Source organism: Lissotriton vulgaris, chromosome 1_2 (genome assembly GCF_964263255.1).
Source record: "Lissotriton vulgaris chromosome 1_2, aLisVul1.2, whole genome shotgun sequence".
Classification (NCBI taxonomy): Eukaryota; Metazoa; Chordata; class Amphibia; order Caudata; family Salamandridae; genus Lissotriton; species Lissotriton vulgaris.
Genome location: NC_141686.1, coordinates 142,105,446 through 142,127,583, shown reverse-complemented (window position 1 = coordinate 142,127,583; position 22,138 = coordinate 142,105,446). Strand labels below are relative to the sequence as shown.

The window sequence follows — 22,138 nt, the reverse complement described above, 5'->3', positions numbered from 1 at the left end:
AATGTTTTTTTCATTTACCCTGTTAAAAAACACCAAGGCAATAGGTCACTTAAGACTCAACTATAAAAAAACGAGGCCCCGGGAAAAAATTTCAAAAGGGGGAACATGAGTGCAAACAAAATGCATAGCACCCAAGTATTTAGACTGGGATATCGCCTCATGCTTTCCATTCACAGGTTGTATGCATCCATTATATAAAGCCGGGTTTGTCTTCTATCAGCGACTAATTACTCAAAAAACCAAATTCACCTCCCGCAACCAACCACTACTAACAACCAGCTTGGCAACTGGCTGCCAATCTTCCAGCAGTTCTTACATCACCCCGCCCATCCCCCACCTCAAAAAGTATCACTACTTCGCAACATAGGGGATAATATATTTTTACTTTACTTAAGCAAATAACAGCACATCCTTCTGTCCACAAGGATTGCTACTAGGGGTACACACATGGCAACGTAATGCTGTTAAAGCGTCTTTGATAACAAGGCGATCTGCAGTGTTAGCTTTTCTCTGGCAGCAGCACAGATGGGGAGGGCAGTCATAAGGAATGCATTGCAGACCCAGCACCCTCCCCTTCCATCAGTAACTTCAGAGTTTAGTTTTGTGTTTAGAAGTATGGAATGGCCGGGGCTACACTAGCCTACATGGCTTTTTAGGTCTGTCTTCACAGTGTAGTTGTCACCTAAACTTGGGATAAGCAAAGAAAAATTAAAAAAGAGCTTTCAGAAAACTACTTATAGAAGAATGTAGACTCTACTTGCATGATGGTTCCAATGAATACATGATTTGAATGATACAAATGTGTGCTACTACTAATAACACTGCTTTATGGCAAAACCTTTACTCGATACATCAGGAATGAGTTGCTTTTTGGGCAAGCCAATGATCACTGCTATAGGCCTGATCTGTTTGCTTTGAAAAGCTGTGATAAAGGCATTAAGCCATAAGTATTTATTGTTAAATGCCTATTGTCTTTAACATATGCTTTAAAGTGTATTTTATTACTCTATATTAAAGCCTACAAACCTATTTTGCTACATAGAATCTCACAGATTGTAGTAGGCAAGGGTTTTGGGGTTGCTTACCTTGCGTTACAAATAATGGGTATAGAAGGTTTGCTCTTTGAGAATGTGATAAGAACATGCTTTAAAGGATGGATTGCTATTTGCAATGTATAAAACATTTAGGCTGGTATTTTGGCACATGGTATCTCGCAGACTGCCGTGGTATACAAGGATTTTGGTGTCAGTGACCCATCGTGAGCAAACGATGCAGGTGGATCAACTTGCACTACTGTAATCCTTCTTGGTCCATTAGTGGGATTATACATGGTTTTGACAATTTTATTCTGTACATATGTGTTATGTTATTACAGTATGACTAATGGTTTCCTTTTGGGAAGGTTTTTAGACAACACAATAGGTCTTTTTTTATGCCGACAAGTCAGTGATGAAGATTATAGGACGGAATATTTATAATCAAGTTATGATAAAGGCAGTAGGTCTGACATTGATTGTGAAAAGCATGTGTTAAAGTCAATAGGCATTTAAGAATAGATTGTTATTGTTCTACATTAAAGCCTAAAGATAGGCATTCTCTTACATGGAATATCACAATTGCCTTTGTATTATAATTACTGTAGTAGGCAAGGGGTTTGGTTCTAGTTACCAATTTCACAAAGCATAGCTACAGAAGATTTGCTCAGTCAGAATCGTTAAAACCCTCTTAGGAGAGATAGAATTTTGCTCTGCACAACTGTAATATGTATTTATGCAATTTTAGGGCGGAATGTACGATAGTTACCTTGTGGAAAAGCTATAACAGTACAGGAGGCCTCAGCTGGTTAAGTGACACCAATGATAACAGCTAAAGGCCTGATTGATTCATGGGGAAACAAATACTTCAAATGCCATATGTCTGTTTTTGTTTTAATATTTTTTATTTGCATCAAATGAACACAAAGAGAAAAGTCATAATAAGCAAAATCACGTTAAGCATTTCATAAATCATAAACAGTAAAAAGGTCATATAGAAAGAAAAAAGCAGAAAAAAGAATTTAAGGAAAACAAAGAGAGTCGGTAAGAAAAAGATGCTAATATTAAGACATAAATGCTCCCCAAATTTAGTCAATTTTTCGTTTAGCCCGAAGGCCCTTTGAAGTAGCAAGGGTAGTCTCCATAGAATAAATTTCCTTAACTAAACTCCACCATTCCATAACAGTTGGCGAATTTTTCTGAATCCAAGCTCTAGCAATAATAAGTCTTGAACACGTAACTAAGATATTCAACAAATCATTAAATGTGTTAGAGCCCCCACATATACCAATCAATACATCAGTTGATGAAAAAGAAATAGGTTGAGAAAGTCTATCAGAGACCACCTTGAGTATACCATTCCAGTAAACATTAAGCTTAGGACAAGATAAGAACATGTGAACAATATCAGCCCGCTTAGATCGCATGTAGGGCACTTCGTGCGTTCACTAAAGTTATTATTCCTTGCCTATTTAAGAATTCTCTCGGGGGTATGATATAGTTGACATAGTTTTAAACATTTGCAATTTAAGGCTAGAAGAATGAACTGATCTATTTAAGCTCTTAAAAGATAAAGTAATTAAAGTCCGAGAATAGCTTATATCCTATACTAATCAGAGCTTTGTCTGATTCTCTGTAGATACAGTTCCAAAAGTCAGAGTCTATTACCAAATTAAGTTCTAATTTCTTCACTAAATAATCTTTAATCTGATAGTATTTAAACCTAGCCAGTTCTGATAAATTATAGCATTGCTTTATTTTTTCAAATGTCATAAATCCTTGATGGTCATACAGATCTCCCAAGAGTTTAATACCAGATTCTAAGTATACCCGACATGTTGATTCCTGAAAGATTGGAGGAAATCCTGGATTGCCCCAAAGAGGTGTTTTATAATGGAAATGAGAAGCATTACATTTCATCATGATGGAGCGGCAGATATAAAGAGTATCTCGTATTGTCTTAAATGTAACCCTTTTGAAATAGTTAGGGTCATTTAATCTGTAAATAAACATATTAGCATCTTGTCCGAGTAGAAATTTATGAAAATACAAACATTTATCAAGAATTGTTAGGCTGCGAAAACGAGTCAGGAAAGCCGACCAATAATAAAGTTTGAAATCCGGAAGAGCCAAACCTCCTTGACTAAAAGGAAGTTTAAGTGAGGAGACTGCGCGTCGGGCTTTTTTATATCCCCATATAAAACTACTAATAATTCCTTCTAATCTAAGAAAATAAGAGTTGTTAACACGTAAGGGAATTGCACGAAATAAATATAAATATTTAGGCAGGATTTTCATTTTAATTAAATTTATACGACTGATGATACTAAGAGGAAGTTTGTGCCATTTTTTAAATTGCATTGCAGTCTTTTAATAGTATTTCATAATTTAAAGCCACAATTGAGTCAATATCAGAAGAGATTTTAACACCTAGATACGTTGCGACCCCGCAGATTCCTGGAGTGGGAGCAGGAAGATGATGATTCGTAACAATTTGAGTTTTACTGGTATTAAGTCTGTATCCAGACACTGAACCATATATACCTGCTTCAATTAGAATACCTTTCAATGCTTGGGGCACATCCGAGGAGAACACTGCTACGTCATCCGCATATACAGTGATGTCCAGCTTATTTAAGCCATTAAAAAAAGGATTGATTAGAGCCTGGTGTTGGAGTGCAATTAAAAAAGGTTCCATACCCAAAGCAAAAAGCCATATGTCTGATTTTTTTTATTAACGAAAAGCTGTGAGAAACCCAGTACGTCTGACGTACTGATTGTAAAAAGCACATTAGTCAATGGTCATTTAAGCATAGATGGTCATTTCTCTATTTTAAACCCTAAAGATACTTTGACATTTCACGTAAAAAAAATAGATCACCTTTTTAGGGAATGATATTGGTGTTGGTTACTGCCTCTGACATTCCCTAGGGTAGACTATGTGCACTGTAATAATTCTTGCTACAATATCTTTGTAGCCGTCTGCAAGGATTTTGTAATTTAAAAACATGTAAATAATACATCTGTCTACATAAATATATCCATATAGATATGGATTTAGATCAGTTCTATTCTCCCATTGGTCCGACTATCGTTTGTACTATGCTTTGATTTAGGACATCATAGTGCATGGGAAAATGGCACACAACAGTCATTGGCTCTCTAGCCCTGTGAATGACAGTATTTTCTCATCATGCGTGTATGTTTACCTGAAAAGGAGTGTGCTTCAGTGTCACGGTTGTTGGGCCATTCCTTCATATTTCATTCTTCTCCATTTATAGTTCCTTTTTCATTTCCTATCTTCATCTTTTTATTTGAAATTTTCTTAAGAGGATACTACAGTTCTCCTGACAGGCAGGGCCAACAGATCTTTTGCTTGCAGCTCATTTCATCTGTAGTGCATTGCATCCCACGTGACCACTTATCCTAAATCAAGAGACCAATTTTGAATGCTGCTGTCCATAGTGAGTTACTGTTTTACCATTCCAAGATGGCCAACACATTGGTTCTAAACATGAAGGCCATGCTGAACTTTAAAACAATATACTATTTATAATTCCATCTGCAAGGTGAACACCAGGCGCTACGTTTAGTTTAGCTACTACAAGCATTTACCCACCGTGTTTAGACTTGTTTTTGCTTTTCTACGTGTACTCTAAATTTATCCTGCATATGTTGCCAAGTTTGTGTTTTATTGAGGTTGTGTCATAGGGCGAAAGCAAGAATGAGTTAGTAGATGAATGGATGCATGCGTGCAAAGAGAAGTGAAGATAGAGTGCATGTATGATGACTTGAGTACCTAAACCTAGCAAGGACAGAAAAAACGGCACTTTTATATAAACAAGACCTATAGGCATTGCCAATGGTTGTATAAAAGGTTAGAACAGACTGCATATCACTTCGCGCAGCTGAGAGAACATGGAGACATTGGTGTTGCCAGTTTTTATGCCTTAACTCTATACGTATTTTTTTTTACTTTGTTTGGAAAAGATACGGTTGTTACAACTACAGTAAATATTAAAAGAACTAGCAGAGCAGCTCTGTGCACAGATAGAAAGCTCCTACAAAAGGCAAACTTATGTTTGGCTCAAATGGTGGCGATCTGTCGTATCATGTTTGAGAAGATGGGGAAACTAAACATGAAAGGAAAACTAATGCTCGATAAGACTAGACATACTCCTGTTTATAAAAATGGCACAGGTATACACTCCTATTGAAACACAATCAAGGGAGGAGCATCATTTTTAAATTCTTGCAACATTAACTTTTCTGTATTCCTTTTCAGACAACAAACAAACCTACAACAGAAAAGTGTAAACACATTATGGTCGGGTAAATATAATGCAGACAGATAAAACCACATTATTTGGTCTCTCAAAATTACCCTTACAACAAACCCATGCCCTTCTTTCTCACCTGCTGGCTAAGCAGCCCTTTACGTCGTTCTATTAGTGTTAGTCTCTTAAACTGCAAATACCACTGCAGCGACCAGTACGCATTAATAGGGCACGATTCTTTGAGGATACTGCTGCCACTGATAGAAGGGTGGAATGTATCCTCTTTTAAACACAGAGCAATCATAGTCCCTCTGCTTATCAATATATGATTAGTATTCAGAAAAAGCTTCTAGTAACTCACTAGCCTTTCAAGAATTTTAACTTGACTGTTTGGTGCCCCTATAGTTTTGGAATATTTGGATCTCTTTGCCCCGGTACCGTTTGTATACAAGAGTAAACTCAGCTTTTCACAAGGATCAGAAAGGACGATTTACAGCATCCACTACTACTCAATCTTCCAGGGCAATGATCCGGTCAATCTCTTCCTGAAGCACGAGGATACCTTTTCAGGTCAATGTAGCGCATTGAAATTCGTATTCATTTATTAATTCATTCAATGAGGGGTCGGGGCCGTGGGGGTTTAAATTGTATAACATCAGAGGTGGCCGGGTCGACAAGTTGATAGAGGGAGCCAGAGACGAAAATATTTGGCATGTAAATCACGCCAACGATGTCATGGAAATAAAATCCAGAGTCTGTTTAGAATTCAAAAACAGTCTGTTTATTAACATGAGGAATCGTTTCACCTTAGTACTGCAGATTATTTCGAGGCATTGCGAAGCATTTATAAAAACTGACTTTTTTTTTTAACATCAACTTAGAAACATTGATGCCCTCCATCCACCATGACGACGTCGCCAGTGATTTGAATCAGTTGTCATGTTACCCTATCTGTGGCATTGATTTATAATATGTATAATGCAGCATTATAGTCTTTAACCAAATGCAAGAGGTGTTTGTGTAACAGACACCAACTCGTGAATTTGACGGTGTCTCATGAGATAATGGAGACAAGCGCAGTCCCAAAAGGCCCCTTAAAGATAAGAAAGTGACTCACAACAGCCGTCAAGCAGGCGAGACACTCCGGCTCGCTGGGGAAAGGGCAGCAACCAAAAGCCCTAATTTCCAATGGCAGGCCACTGTTCAGCATGAACGGTGACGCCGGCCAATGGAAATGAGGGGCGGGGCTTAAAGCCTTCTTCTGAAAGTCCTTCTAGGCAATAAATCACGCGAGCGAGCTTCGCATGTATGCAGCAACGCTAGGCGAGACCTAAAATGTTTTAATTTATTTTATTTATAAAGTGAAACTGATAGATCTACTCATGCATTGGCCAAAAAAACTGGAGCGTAATGAAGTGTCCATGAAGTGTTGAGACAACCTGGGGAAGATGGAGGGGGCAGGGGCATTATGTGAAACTTAAGTCCTCAGGGCGCCTAGTACCTTTAACAACTTTTGGGTAAGCATTTTCTATACGGGATATAACATGGGTGGTAACATAGATAATTAACTCAAAAGTTGTGCCCCAGAAGTGCTCAAGAAGATGCTTTATCCATTTCTCTCCTTTTCACCACAAAATCTTTTCCAAGTGATTATTTGGGGATGGGAGAGGGGCATTTGATTAGGCAAGAGGGTGTAGTCTGCTATCCTGAATGCTCTATGGTGTGACCAGCGATATATCTTTTAACCTGCGACGGTTGTAGGCACCCGGATGAGGCTCTGCATATCACTGCTGTGCATTAAACGTGCTGTTTTCAAGGTCCTGTGGGAAGCAGGGATCCAGGTGGTGGTGTAGTTGGGCAGAACTCACATTTTTACATGACAATCTGCTTGAAACCCCAATCTGAGACTGGCTTCTGATGTGCTATGCAGCAAAGAGATGCATCAGACGGCTCCAATCCAATCACACTGCTTGCCTTGGAAAAGAGGCTGAGCTGAGCAGTCATAATCGCAGGCACACTCCGGGGCTGGGACTTCAGTGCACTTAGCCTAAGCACCCACTGTAAGGAAGTGGTTCTTTATATGCTGGACCAGGGTAAGGTGCAGTGTGTACAGAGTCCACAGTCCCCAGAGGATTGGCAGAGGCTAAAGTTAGATATAACCTTACTCTCTAAAGTGGTAGCTTGGTCGAGCAGTAAGGCAATATCAGAGGACAGTGTAAAGCACTTGTTGCACACAGTCAGCAAATGGTCTCACACACTCAAGAACTGAACTCTAGGCCAATCGTTTTGTATCAAAAGATATAGTTTTATTTTAGAACCAACAATGTATCAAAATATGTTTTCTCAGAATGAGTTACTGTATTTAAATACATTTCAAATAAGCAACAGAAATTTTTATTACAAAAGTTACAGTTGCTGCAATAGGCAACACAATTTCAAACACAATGTAACATTGAGCTCAATGGGAATTTCTAGTTAAATGCAATTAGTAGATTACTTTTCTAACCACAGGACTGGATCCTAGATTCAGTCCTGGGACATTTCCTTTAAATAGTTAAGTAAAAGCGTTTTGGTAACAGTAGTGATTTTTAAGGAATATTATTGTATTTTAAAAGTTGAAACTTTTTCACATAGAATCACCAATGTTATCCTATGGGAGGAAATTCACTTAGCAGGTAAGTAGTGTTATGATAACTTTCATACTCTGGGTTGGATCCTGGATCGAGCCGTGGTGCATCTCCTGTAAACAGTTGAAAGAATGCGTTTAAGTCATACAGGCGATTTTTAAGGAATAATTGTAGTTTCTGAAAATCGACTCTTAGAAACTTTTCTGGTGAAAAGCAGACAATGGAGCCCTATGGAAGGAAATTCAAGTTACTGGTAAGTACAGTTCAGATTACTTTTCAGGGTCAGTGCTGGGCTAAAAGATGTAGCACTGGGTTCTCTCCTGACAACAGGTGAGTAAATCGGAATTAGTTGTTCGGCTGATTTTAAATAAATATTTTTAAGTTCCAAAACTCCACATTTAAAAGAATTTCCAAGTGAAACCAGTCAATGTTAGCCTATGGAAGAAAAGTGAGTTATCGGTTTTTGGGCAAGTACTCGACTGGCAGAGTTAAGGTTCTGGGCATAGACTCAGGGGTCTCCCAGGGTAGGTACAGTTGGTACACCCTCAGCGGCACAGGGGGCAGAGGTAGTTAGGCCCAGTGTTATCCAATGGACATCTTGGAAAGTGAACAAAGGCTGCAGGCTCGGGGACGATGATTCTTCAGGAGCGACCAACACTTCGAGGGTTAAGTTGGGATCTTGGAGGCTAGGTAGGCACCCCAGAGTTGGGCACAGGGGGGTGCCGGGAGCACGGGTGTCTTTTGACGTCAGGAAAGCTTACCCGCTGCTCGTCGCGGTTGGAGGGGTCCCTTGTTCTGAGGCTGCAGGAGTCTTCTGGGTCGTTCAGGAGTGTCCTTGGGTACTGGATTCCAGGGCAGAATCGCCGGGCGGACGTCCTCAGGGTCTTTGCCCACTCGGGCACGGGCCGGGCGGGTGCAGAGTGTGCTCGATTCACGGTTCCTGGCAGGCACCAGGGGTATGGAGGTTTGAGCAGAATCACTGCTCATGGGAGGCCCAGTCTCTAAGAGGTTCAAGACAGGCAGGTCCTCCATGGTTCTCAAGGTTGCTGTCCGCAGGAGACGCCAGGATTTAGCAGGAGCATGTTCAAGGATCAACAGACCTGTAGGGCTGGGGCCACGTCAGTTGGTGTCGTTGTCAGGTGCCCCACAAGACTTACCTCTGCTTGTGAAGCAGATTCCGCAGAGACGACAAGAGCACCCGTCCCTGTACCCACCTGACCCTCGTGGAAAGCAGGACCCAGCAGGGATGAGATGGACGCAGGGAAGGGAGCCAGGATGAAGAGGCTAGCTTGGGATTGGAGCTTGCGGGGTATCTTGGTGTCAGCAGAACTTCTGTAGACTGCGATACCCAGACATCAAATCAGCTCCTGATAAGGATAGCCAAGGTGAGGCGCTCCTGCGCGATGTACCCAACCTAATACCAAAGGAAAGCGCTCCTGCGCGAGGTAAACATAAACCAAAGTCAAACCAGAAGGCAAAAGCGCGTATGGCAGGGAGTAGAACACAGTCACACCACCTGTGGCATCCCTGGAAAAACAAAAGCAAGCTATGTACACTGCTCCAGAACAGCAGAGCTTTTCCCCAAGCAGCACTCTTGCGCGATGGGGAAACCAATGTCTGAGAACAAAACCCAAAAAGTAAAGCACTCCTGTGCAAAAGATTCTTAACCCCAGTATAGCGCTCCTGCGCGGCAAGGGTTAATGAAGGCAATACATGTACAAACTACAAATAGCGCTCCAGCGCGGTGTGGCCTTTAAGGAAATTTAAGCAAGCACTCCTGCGTGGGTTTCATATGGGCGAAACACAAGTGCTTCAAACGCGACGTAGACCAAACACCAAGCAGCGCAGCGTAGGACAGACACCAAACAGCGCCCGCGGCGTGGACCAGATGGTCTTTGTTGCGTCTCGGCTCCGGAACACAACTCCGTGTATCAGGTCAGATTCGAAGCACTGAGCCGGCGGGAAACGCAATGTTTAAGCGTTTCCCCCGGAAGTGCTTCAACAACCCCAGGTCAGCTGCCTAGGACTAGACCGGGACTCGACTTCCGCCGGAAGTGAGTATCCCGGCAATGGTGTGTGATCGAGGATGGCAGGAAGCGGCAAGCGCCGTGAACCATGACAGTCGTCCTCTTGTTAGCAGCTGCACAGCATGTCATCTTCTCAGTCTTCTTTCTTGTTTCGAAATCGGGATCTGAGGAAGGAAGGTTCAGGGTGCCCCTAAGTACTACATTTAGGGGTATTACAGGTAGGGGAAGGGCAGGGATCAATAGGTCCCTGTCCGGGGGTGAGTACACCCCCTATCCTGCTCCTCATGTGGGAGGGGGACAGGAGCCTATCTCCGATTGGCCAGGGCTCCCCATTGTCAAGATGGCCGGAGCCCGGAGTTGTGCTTCACCTCGCCTCTCCCACCTGAGGGGTGGAGTTGGCACAGGCTGGCACACCCCCTTTACTCGTGTAGGGTTTCCCACCAGTCTTCCTGCCAGAGTAGGAGTCAGAACCGCTGGGGGCCAGTTGCTGAGTACAGCAAGCGGCCTGGAGAAGCTCACAAAGGCGACAGGCCTTTGAAGCTTCCCCCTGCCCATTCTGGGGGAGAAGCTTCCCCCTGCCCCTTCTGGGGGAGGCAATCTTGCACCTCGCCCAGGATATGAATTGTTGCACGCCCAGGAGAGCGGGGGGCTTTCCACCCGGGGGTCCAGCAACAGGTCGGCTGTGTGGCAGCCTCTGAGACAAGACGTGGATTGTAGGTTAGGTTTCAGGGAGCATCTCCAAGATGCCCTCTGTAGTGAATTTTATTTTAAATCCCACAGTGGCATCAGTGTGGGTTTAAAGTGCTGAGAAGTTTGATACCAAACCGGTTAGTCTTCAGTGTAGCCTTTATGGTGCTGGGAAGTTTGTAATTGCAATCTCCCAGCACAATATACTCTTAATGGCATCACTGCACTTAGTGTCCAGGAATGGCCCTGGGTACTGTAGGGGCACAGGGCTCATGCACCTGTGCCCACACCACTGGCATAGGGCACCCAGCTAGAGGGGTGACTGATTTATGCCAGGGCAGGGGTTTGTGGGCATGGCACACAGGGATGTGTACCATGTCGATTCTGTTTAGTTCTGCACCAGGACACTCAGCGTGCAAAGGCAGTGTGGGTGCCAGGGTACGGGCCCCTAAGGGAGGCACGATAAGTCCTGCAGCCCTTAGAGGTCTTCTTTGGTCACAGTGCCCTGGGTACCTATGGTACCATTTACCAGGGACTGACATGTGGCCAGAGATGCCAATTGGGTTTTAGTTTCAACACAGTTTTAGGGAAGGAACACAGGCTCTGGGCCCCCGGGCACACTCAGTCAAAGCACATCAGCAATTCAGCAAAAAGTGGGGGCATACCATGCAAGAAAGATGGCACTCTCTCACACCCACCCAGTTGGCTGCACGTGGCCGCAATATGTGAGAACATGAGTATCGTTCAAGAAGCAGTGATCTGACTGTCAGAAACCCACTGTCATGTCAACAGTGTTTTTTCCAGAGCAGTAGGGGCCCTTCGGAAATGTTATGTTATATAGAACTTGTAAAGCGCATCTTGCACTTCGGGGGCATCATGGCACTCCACAGACCCCAATAGACACACACAATCTTAACTGGGGGAATCAGATAAGTGATCTACATTTAGCATCAGGTGAGGAAAAGATCCAGGTTTTAAGGGCCTTTCTGAACATGGTCTCTGTTTGAAAAACACAAATCTGTTTAGGGAGCATATTCCAGGATTTGGTCCCTAGCACCACAATTGATTTCCAACCCTTTGTCGTACAACTAAAACCTGGGGGATTAAAAAGATTCGGAGTGGAAGATCTGAGAGTGCAGTGTGGCACATAGTGGGCAAACCTGGATCGGAGATAGTGGGGGCATGAGAAGCTGAAGGCTCTGTAGGTAATTACAGATTAGATCTTAAAGAGGACTCTTGTGGATGGGCAGCCAGTGTAGCGCTTTAAGGGCAGCTGAAGAGCTACTGGGCCATTTTAAAACTAGCCGTGGGGCTGCATGCTTGTCCATCTGTAATTTGTTTAGGACTGACTTACTGACTGGTAATGTGGAAGAATTCTCAGAAAGATTTATTTTAACCCGAGTGAGTGACACTTGTTATGGTAGGGCTGGCCTGGCCAGATGCAGGATGCAAGCAAAGTAGAGCAACTGAGCGTTACAACTGATTGCAAACATACATAAAATATAATGTATTTAGAATCACTGACCAAGGGAAGTCCTTGCTCCATGGTAACGGAACGGGTAGAATAGGATATAGATATGAATGTTTCATGTTTTGACAGGACATCTTTGCCTGTTATGGGAATTTTAAACTGGTAGAGACAGGCTTTTCAAATTTCACAGTTAGATAGGCTATGTTCACCTAAGTTGCTTGGCTTGAAAAGGTGACGCTCACTGTTAATTAGACTCTTGAAAAAATACCAAAATCTGCTGCTACAAGGTGTATAAAGTACAGTGCCCGTAGAGGAGGACATCCTGCTATTTTTTTTGCACGACTTTTTTTAAACCACTTCTGTTCACTGTAGTTCTTTACCCGTCAAAGTAGTTCCTGAGATTCAGCAGTGCAAGTTTAAGGGAATGAAGAAAGATCTTTGAGCTTAACAGAAAATGAACAAGGTACAGTAAATCAATAACAGAGCACCCAAAATCCAGCAATAACCAATGAATGGGCAAAAGTTGGTACTCTTATCTGCACCTGTAAAAGACATGAATGTAGCAACTGGAAATACAAATAGCCCTACTATTCATAAAGCAAGGAAAGGACAGATTATTAGGAAAGTCACAATGGTAAGAATATTAGGCCAACATGTGATTGCACCGGGCGGGCCTTATACCACATCATGACAGCTGGCAATACAGATGGGTGGGTGTGACAATACACATCCTGTGATCCTGCCCAGGGCATTGCCGATTCCTGGTCGGCGGCATGGGCCACTCCGATGATCCGGGTTGACGCTCTCAGCCAAACGAGCTCTTCTACATGATAAAGCTGGTTGTGAAATTACCACAAAGCATAGAAACTGTGGCTGGGGAGAGACCTGGCTACAACTAAACCATGCATCCTACGTCCTATGCCACTGGAGGAAAAATACTGTGCCCGGTGGATCAGACTGGATGTCCATATTGGCAAAACGCAAACCAGTCTATAAGAGGAATGATCAAATGGATGCATATGCCCAGGTCTGGGAACCCTTCTTACATCCTCGAGAAACGCAGGGTCTGTTGACAGCATTTCTTAAGCCCAATATTCTTCAATGTACAGGGAGTGGCCAGAGTGACCCAGGCTGTCCGTGGACTGGGTCTGCGATAATACACTCGCACTATGTAAGAGTCTGGCGCTCACTAACTCAAAGGGACGACAGAACCTTAAATGAACACCTCACAGTCGCTATCCTGTATAATAGGTGACAGCCTTGATCTGTTCTCGCCCAAGTGGAATGTCCCACATGTATTACAGGATGCTAGGGTAGAATGTCTGATGCTTTCCAATATACCTTTGCTAAACTGGTTGCTTTCTATTTTTTACTGTTCATTGTCAATTTTATTATGCCCAAGAAACAACTGAAATACCAATAAAGAATTACTGGGGGAAAATGAGGCATACAGAAAAGCCAGCCTGAATATCTATGCAACACTTCTGCCTTTGTATGTCAAGGGTGAGACTCGTCTCATTCACTTACGTGAAAAAAACATGTCCTTTCCCCATCAGGACCATAACTTTCCCAGAATGGAGAAAAAAAAAAAGCTTTTTTTTTTTTTTTTTTTTAGCCTGCAGTTTCCACATACCCATGAAATTGCTCGATGCAGGAAAGCAACTGATAGCATGCCAAATCGCAAGTTTGTTTCACTGTGCGTGCTGGAGCAAAGAAAACACCCAAGTCTGAAAGAAAACATTCAGGGCTATCAACAAATATCTTCAAAACAGGATTATAATTTATGTGCTCAGGGTGAGGTACAACACGTCACCACGACATAGAACCGGAGCCTTTTACAACAAAAATAAAATGGTATATCTGTACACTGACCATGACACGTGACACAGTATAAAACAGAAAGCAAACAAGCATTTGCAATGCAATAGGTCTTGTTTTAGGAAAGTTTGAGCTACTGGTATTGTAAAGGACACATTTTTTATTTATGTGTTGGTTTTGAAAATAGCGAAATTAATTACTTTGTCATTTACAATGTCAATAGTTATAACATTCGCAAATGTGACACCTATAGCATTTGTAATGCAATATGTGTTTTAATTTTTTTAAATAATTAATACTTAAATAAACGCTATTGAAATTTATAATGGCAATAGCTTAAACTTTTGTAATTACCTTTTGTGAAGATTATGTTCAGTGTATTTTATTGTGACAAAATCCAAATCAGAAGTGAAATGTAAACATATTTTGTGACATCTATACTACTATTATAAAGAGAGAACACAATACTTTGAGCCAGGTAAACTCGGGAACCACAGCGCCAATCAAAACACCCAATACATCCTAGAAAACGTCAGGGTAACCAGATGGACATAGGCCATATACCATAAAAAAAATATACCTTAGAAGGGCAAAGTACGTTCTTTCAGAAAGTAGTCCCTTGGAAGTAGCGCCATGTCTGAGGTGAGCGTGTGCGTTTTATGCGTGCTGACATCACAATCACGGGTCCGCCATTTTAGTAAAGTAGTAAAGTGCTCGGAGAGCGGACAGGAGCGTGGCCAGAAGCGGGTAGGACAGGAGCGCCGAAACGACAGACTCTGGAGTCCGGCATGCCAAGAGCGGACAGGAGCGTGGGCAGAAGCGGGCAGGAGCGGCAAACCGACAGCCTCCGGAGTCCGGACAGGAGTGTGGGCAGAAGCGGCCAGGAGCAAGGAAACGGGGACAAGGAAACAACACCCTGAGCATGTGATGCTGGTAAGTACGCACTGCTGCTCCCGCTGCTGGCCGCTCTGCTGCAGCGGTGCTGCCCCCAGCCCCCTTCTGCCCCGGACAACGTCGGGCGGGCTGCTAGTTTGTAATAAAGCTTGAAACATTGAGAGAACATATGTGAACCAGTTGTTGTTGAATGGTTGCACAGATTGATGCTGCTGTGGCTTTCAGTGATGCTGTGGCTTTCAGTGATTCTGTGGTGATGCGAGCGATAGAGTGAGGCCGATAGATAGAGTGAGCGAATGTCACACTCGAACCTTGGTTTCCCCAAATCCAAAGTCAGCAACTCTGGCCCTTACGCCACATCCTCTATTAATAATGTTGGCGCTGTGTGTGCTTCTGGCCGAGTTATTAGCACAAGTGTATCTAAATGCGCGCCAATGTTACAGCGAGTCAGCTTGCTAAAATGAAACATACACTTGACCTATGTATCTCCTTTCAAGAATTCCTTTAAAAAAAAACAGCTTGCATGCTCTTATTTCTATCCTTCTGTGTGTTATACCGTACAGGGGTGTGGAATTTATTGAAATATGTACTTGTCCATGGGACAAGTACCTTCATAAATCTACTTGTCCTGTAACAAAATCCACTTGTCCCTTTGGTGCCATGTAGTGCACCGTCAAATAATGGCTGCAATCTCTTTGTATAAGAGCTCTGATAATAGCCTCTCTGGTTATGTCAGGCTAATACTATAGAAGGATTTGAATTTTGGAGGTTTTCTCCAGCTCTTCTCTAATTTTTTCCCATACTGAGAAAGGTTGGAAATTTACCCCTGACAACGGCAGAAGTAAAGTTTCTTCCAGGGCTGGGAAAAATGTGGTTGGAGAAAAAGTGAACTTGTAAACACTCAACAGATTTCCGCTGGGGCATATTCATATTTGCTCATGCTAAGATGCAATTCACAAATATTTTCTAGGACTACGGTTTTCTGGCCTACTTAAGGAATTCATGTGGATTCATGAAAAACGTAAATCTCCTTTAATACAAGGACATATATCATGGGTGCACTTTCGTGACTTTAACCTTTGAGCCCCTAATGAAATTTGAGTTAGCCAAGACCTTTTGTTTTGATTGAAATGCTATCTCTTCCTATCTGTGAGCTGGCTTCATTGTGTGTGACAGCATTCTGCTCTTTTACAAAGTAGTTTTGTTCAGTGCCGGGAATTTCTATGGCAATGTGGCCTTTATGAGACCAAATACTAGCTGTCTAGTAAGAACTCACTGGCAAACAGCACCACGCCTACCTGATAATCCCAAGGTAGATAAAGGAGCACAATGTAGGCCAAGTGAGTAATCAGAACATTTAAATACCCCCCACGTTGATTCAAAGTTCTTATGACACCAAGCAAGCGAAAAAAAGTAATTGGAATCCTCTCCACAATAGCTCTCTTGCCTCTTCCATCTAAGCATCTATCCATTCATCCTTTCACCCACTGATATCTAGCATTTCACCTTTACATTGGCACCCATTCATTCTTTAATCCATTACCTTTCACTAATCTGTTCATCAATCTGTTCATCTGTCTCTCGATCCACTCATCCATATCCAAACCTAGCCATTCATCTCCAAACCTATCCATTTCAACCATCCATCCATCCTTTCGCTCATCCATACACCCTCCCTTTCACTCCATCTATATACCCTTCCATTCACTTCATATATCCACCCTCCCTTTCACTCATCCTTCCACCCACCCTTCGACCCATCCATCAATCCATCCATTTATCCTTTACATTCACCCATCCTTTCGCTCTCTAATCCTTACACCCTGTAATCCATCCACTCATTCACCCTTTCCTTCATTATAACATCCTTTGTCCATCCACCATCCCGGTCACTCATTCATGCATCCATCCATCTAGCCAGCCACACTTCTACTCACTCATCCTTTCACCCACACATCCATTCATCCTTTCAAATTAATTACAAGTCTTTGTCTGCCAAGCTGCAGACAGAAGAGGCCCATCAGAGCTCCACCACCTCTACTGTAGCTGCTAAAGCCTATCCTGCCATCTCCAAACCTATCGATCCAACTGATCCATCCCGCCTTCCTTTCACTCATCCATCCATCCTTTCACCCCACACATCCTCCTGTTCACTCCTATTCATCCATCCTTTCACTCATCCCTCCCTCCATCCATCCACCCTCCTTTTCACTCATCTATCCACCTACCCTTTCACTTCATCCATTTATGCTTTCGCTCATCCATCCACCCTTTCACCCATCCATCTTCCGTTTCGCTCATATATCCATCCACCCTTTCACTAATCCCTCCATCCACCTTTACACTCAACTCTCCACCCACCAACCCATCCGTCAACCCTTCCACCCAGCCACCCACCCATCCATCCATCCCTCAACCCAGTCAGCTATCTATTCATCTACTATCTCACCCATTAATCCACCCTTTCAGTAAGTCGTCCATCCTTTCACTCATCAATCCAGTTTCAACCTATCCATTCACTCGCGCATCCCTTCATTCACCCTTGCTCTTTTCCTCCCATTCGCACACATCCATCCTTACATCAATCCACTCATTCATCCATCTTTCCATTCACCATTTCACTCCACTCATTCATCTATCCATCCAGCCTTTCAATCATTCATCCATGCATCCATTGATTCACCCTTTCACTCATTAATGTATGCATCAATCATCCACTCTTGCACGTATTCATCCATGCATCTATACATCTACCCTTTCACGTATTCATACATGCACCTATCCATCCACTCATTCATCCATGCACCTATCCATCCACCCTGTCACTCATTCATCCATTTATGTATTTAAAAATCCACCCTTACGCTCCACTCATTCATCCATCCATCCAGCCAGCCTTTCACTCATTCATCCATGCATCTATCCATTCAACCATTCACTCATTAATGTATGCATCTATCATCCACTCTTGCACGTATTCATCCATGCATCTGTATATCCACCCTTTCACTCATTCATCCATGCATCTATCCATTCACTCATTAATGTATACATCTATCATCCACTTTTGCACGTATTCATCCATGCATTTATACATCCACCCTTTCAGTTATTCATACATGCATCTATCCATTCACCCTTTCACTCATTAATTTATGCATCTATCATCCACTCTTGCACATATTCATCCATGCATCTGTATATCCACCCTTTCACTCATTCATACATGCATCTATTCATCCACCCTTTCGCTCACTCACCCACCCACCCTTTCAAGTCCATTATGGGCCTTTGTCTGCGGACCAGCAGACTGAAGAGGCCCATCAAAAAGTTCACAGCTGCTGTAGGCACAAAGTGACATGAGAGGCCTAGTGCAAGGACAGAATTGGGGGTGGCCTTAGGCCTGCATGAAAGCCCATGGGGAAACTAATGAGCTTTAATGTAAGCCCTTGATGTGTAAGATATGAGAGGCCAAGGGGAGCGGGTCAGAGATGTCAGAGAGGGCCGCTAAGGGGGGTGGGGTGGGGAGAGCAGGTTCAGGCACCAGGTGTAACATAAGGTGTACAGGAAAGGCAAAGTGCAAAGGAGGGGGTGCATGAGAAGGGAAAGCAAAGCGAGTTAAAGATGAGGCCCAGGAGTGGAGCAGAGAACACAAGGCAGGGGTCATACAGTTCAAGTCAGAGCAAGGGGCCAAGAGGCAGATAAGGCAGCCTCTTACATGGGGCCTGGAAGCTACACCAGCACGAGCTATTTCCAACTTCGAGCTCTGCTTTATTATTTTGTTGTTCTGTTCTGGGGAAATTAAAGTGCAGGCCCCAGCTTTTGCATTCACCCTTTCACTGCCAATAAACTGCTCAGAGCATCTTATTAACTGGCTGTGACCTACAGGGTTGAACAGCTGTGTATCGGATTACCATAAAACTGTCTACTTGTCCTTTGGACAAAATACAAATTAAAACCTCTTGCCCTCCTAAGAAATCTAGATGTCTCGGGCGTCGGGAGATAGGAATTCCCCACCCCTGTATACCCCTGTCCTACTAAAAGATGGATACATTAAATGTGAACCACTATGCTCTGTAGCTCTTACAAGGAATTGTCTTACTCAAGGAGAGTCGCAGAGTCATTTTATTCCAATTGCAAGTAACTGCTACAGCGATTTTCCAGGTATCACACTGTTTGGTCAAGAGAGGTAGCCGGGGTCACAGTTCGCTTGTTTTGGAAACAAAACTGGCAATTAAGAAACTAACTACACATTCAGTACCAGTACATTAGGTTTGGAGATAGTTATGCATTTGTCGGTATATTAGAGATTCTTCTTACACACATGCAAACACGCACGCAAACGTACGTACATACATACCCTTTTATTTCCTCAGGTGAAGAACTTGCAAACATAGTCAATATACAATTTTATCCAGTTCGACCGGAAACAGCCGGACCACATTTATAGCAACAGGTGAGTCAGTATCATCCTCCTCAAATGCTACTTACTCACTTGTATCGACCCCTGGAGGTTGAAAGTCCGAGTCAGCGCTCGCGGCCTGATTCCACATACATTCCCAAGCCGTGCATATTACCCGGCCTGATGGCAATCAGATGGTCAGAAAACCTCTGAGGCTATACTAACCGAGCACGTCTGTGAAATGGTAAGTATGGAGACCACCTCTGATAACCCCCACCGACACCCTCACCCCTGTCATATACCCCCCCCGAAGTCTGACAGAGCAAAGTGTTCCGAGGTCGAGGGTCCCCTGTACCAGTTTTGTGACTCTCACCCACCACCCATGTCTTACGTGATACATTCATCTCACTTTAACTTATTATAAACACCTGCAATTTACACGAAGCAGGTCCGATGCAAGTCTTAACGAAACATAAAAAACACGATCAACATAGTATCAGCGCTCTAAGTTCGGGGTGCGTATCATTTTTTTATACTTTAAAAGGAATATATTTTATTTATTGCTGTGAGAAGTTGGCCTGGTATATAATGCTCACTAATTCTAGTGATCACTTTGTACCATGCCAAGCAACCCTTATGATGATTGGTTGTAATTCAACCTTGTAGACCAGTTATCCTAATGGTAACGTGGACAAAGCAGTCTTAGGCTAAACTCTGAAAGGCATGTGAAGCCAGCTGTTATACCATACACAACCCCCTTGAATACCAAATGAAAGGGACACCACACAGATATATATTGAAAATATATATTGATTTATTAACTATAAAATCCCCTGGACTCTTTATGAGCACAGAAGCACAAGCGTAAAATCACAAGACAGTTTAAAATACACAAAAGTTGCACAATATGGATGAGCCCTAGGGGCCACCTAAACCATATACTAAATAAGTGGTATAAGAGATACCAGGAGGAAAGTGAAGAGGCCTAGGGCCTTGGGAATCGCTGGAGCTATTCGAGACTGGAAATAACTAAGTCGGGAAAGGCCCACGGGACTCGGGTGCAGTGTTCAAAGTGCACGCACTTCTCAATACAAAGTCTATGGTGCGTAAAAAGCACAAAGTTAGAAAGTTAGGAACCTTCCGAGTGACCTACGGAGCTGAAACTTAAAACACAGGCCCTTGGGATGTGTACCAGTGCAGGAGCACCGGCGGAGCTGAGTTACCTCACCCACAGGAAGCGGGTGCACAGGGTCGAAGATGTGTCGGGTTTCGTCACGCTGGTCGATGGTGCTTGGAGCAGGAGATGCTGCAGGCGGCTCGATGAGAAGAGTTCCGGTGGATCCAAGGGTGGATCTGTAGATGTGAAGACCTGAAAGCAGAGGGGACAGTGTTCAAAGTCACTAGCCAGTGACTGCCGTGGAACCAGAGTGGAACCAGGTGATGTCGGGTGCAAACAGGCGTTGTCGGGTAGCTTCTTTCTGCAGCCACGTGGATACCCGGGGTCGAGGACGTCCAGGAGTCGGTCACGAGCTGTCCCACGTAGGCTTCTCGCTGTTGGCGGTGTCGGCGACCTGATCGGAGCAAACAGGCCTTGGCAAATGCAAGCCACGCAGAAGTTGAAAGATGCTGTTCACTCGGACCAGCAAGGTCAGAGCGGGTGCTCCTTTTCACAGGAGCTTGGGTAGGTCTGGAGCAACCAGACCTGCTGTTTAAATCTTCGGGTTCGTCGCCAAGATGGCCGCTGGCCGCGTGGCTAGTGGCCGGGATGGCGCGTCGAGTGGCACAGTGCAAAAGGGCCCCACGCAGATCGTGGAGATGCTGGGGGGCTGATCTTCGGTGCAAGGGCTGCTCGGTGGTGGGGGTTCTCAGTCCCCAAAGCACAACGTCGAGGATGCCTCAGAAGCTGCGCAGTCAGCTTTACGAGTGTCTTCCAAGAGGTCCGGTCCCACGTCACTCGGTGCCTCCACGGGTCCCTTCTTTGCAGGGACTGTGGATCGGGCTCTGAGAGGTCTGGGAATCTGGTTCTTGTCGGGCTCTGGGCTCGGGCTCCGGCGGGAGGCGGCGGCAAAGCAGACGTCGAGTTGCTGGTTGGTACCTGTGTTCACAGGGTGGTCACTCCTTGGCCACAAGGGAGATTCTTCTTCAGTCTTCTGTGCAGCAGAATGTCGAAGTCCAGTCTTCTTCTTAGTTTAAGTTGATTTCGGGATGATCTGCTGTGCAATGGCACTGCTCCCCCTCTTATTCCAATCTAGGGGGTGGATCACCTACTAGGTCCCTCCTCTGGGAGGAACCAGGAAGGGGGGCGGTTACACCCCCTTTCCTTTGTCCAGCTCCGCGCCAGGACTGGGGCTGGAAGGCCCCAGAACCGGTTTGGGCTGGCCTATGCACGGGGACACCTTGTGTGCCCCGGGCATGTCTGATTCTATTCAGCCCTGTCCTACCCAATACACAAAATCCTGTCTGGGGTGGTGCTCGCACCTCCCAAGGCAGGAAACCCTTTGTCCAGGCCACCATCTGCCGAGTTTCGGTCAGCAGCAGGAGGCCAGACTTGTGTCTGTGGTGGCAGCGTCCATTTTGTGAAGCTGAGGCTCTGTTTAACTTTAACCGGGGTTAAGGCTACGCACATGTCGTGTCCCTCTAGAAGGGTGGAATGCTATCCCCGTCGCCAGAATTGGCGAGGGGATAGTATTCCAATTCGTATGACACCTTACTCGACATGTTTTGATAAAGCCAAACCAAAGATAGCATTTAACCGCGAGGATTATAATGCACTTAAGAGTATATGGTATGGCAATATCCCGGAACAGCTTAGGGAGTGGTTCCCGACAGCTGCAGACAGGCTCAGCTCATGCTAGAGCACCATCTCACATATTTCCAAGCACTCTGCCTCCAGGATTGATG

The 22,138-nt window shown here is 44.1% G+C and overlaps 1 protein-coding gene across 7 annotated transcripts in view; it reads right to left on the bottom strand.

Annotated features, from left to right (window-relative positions):
• CNOT4 (CCR4-NOT transcription complex subunit 4) overlaps window positions 1–22,138 on the bottom strand; it is a 623,322-nt gene that overhangs the window by 559,151 nt on the left and 42,033 nt on the right. The window contains exon 1 of one of the 7 annotated variants that reach the window (XM_086952987.1): window positions 4,244–4,460. The exons of the other annotated variants lie outside the window; for them this stretch is intronic. The gene's annotated coding sequence lies outside the window, so the exon portion shown is untranslated. Of the gene's footprint in view, window positions 1–4,243; window positions 4,461–22,138 lie in introns of those variants that run through there. 7 annotated transcript variants of the gene reach the window in all.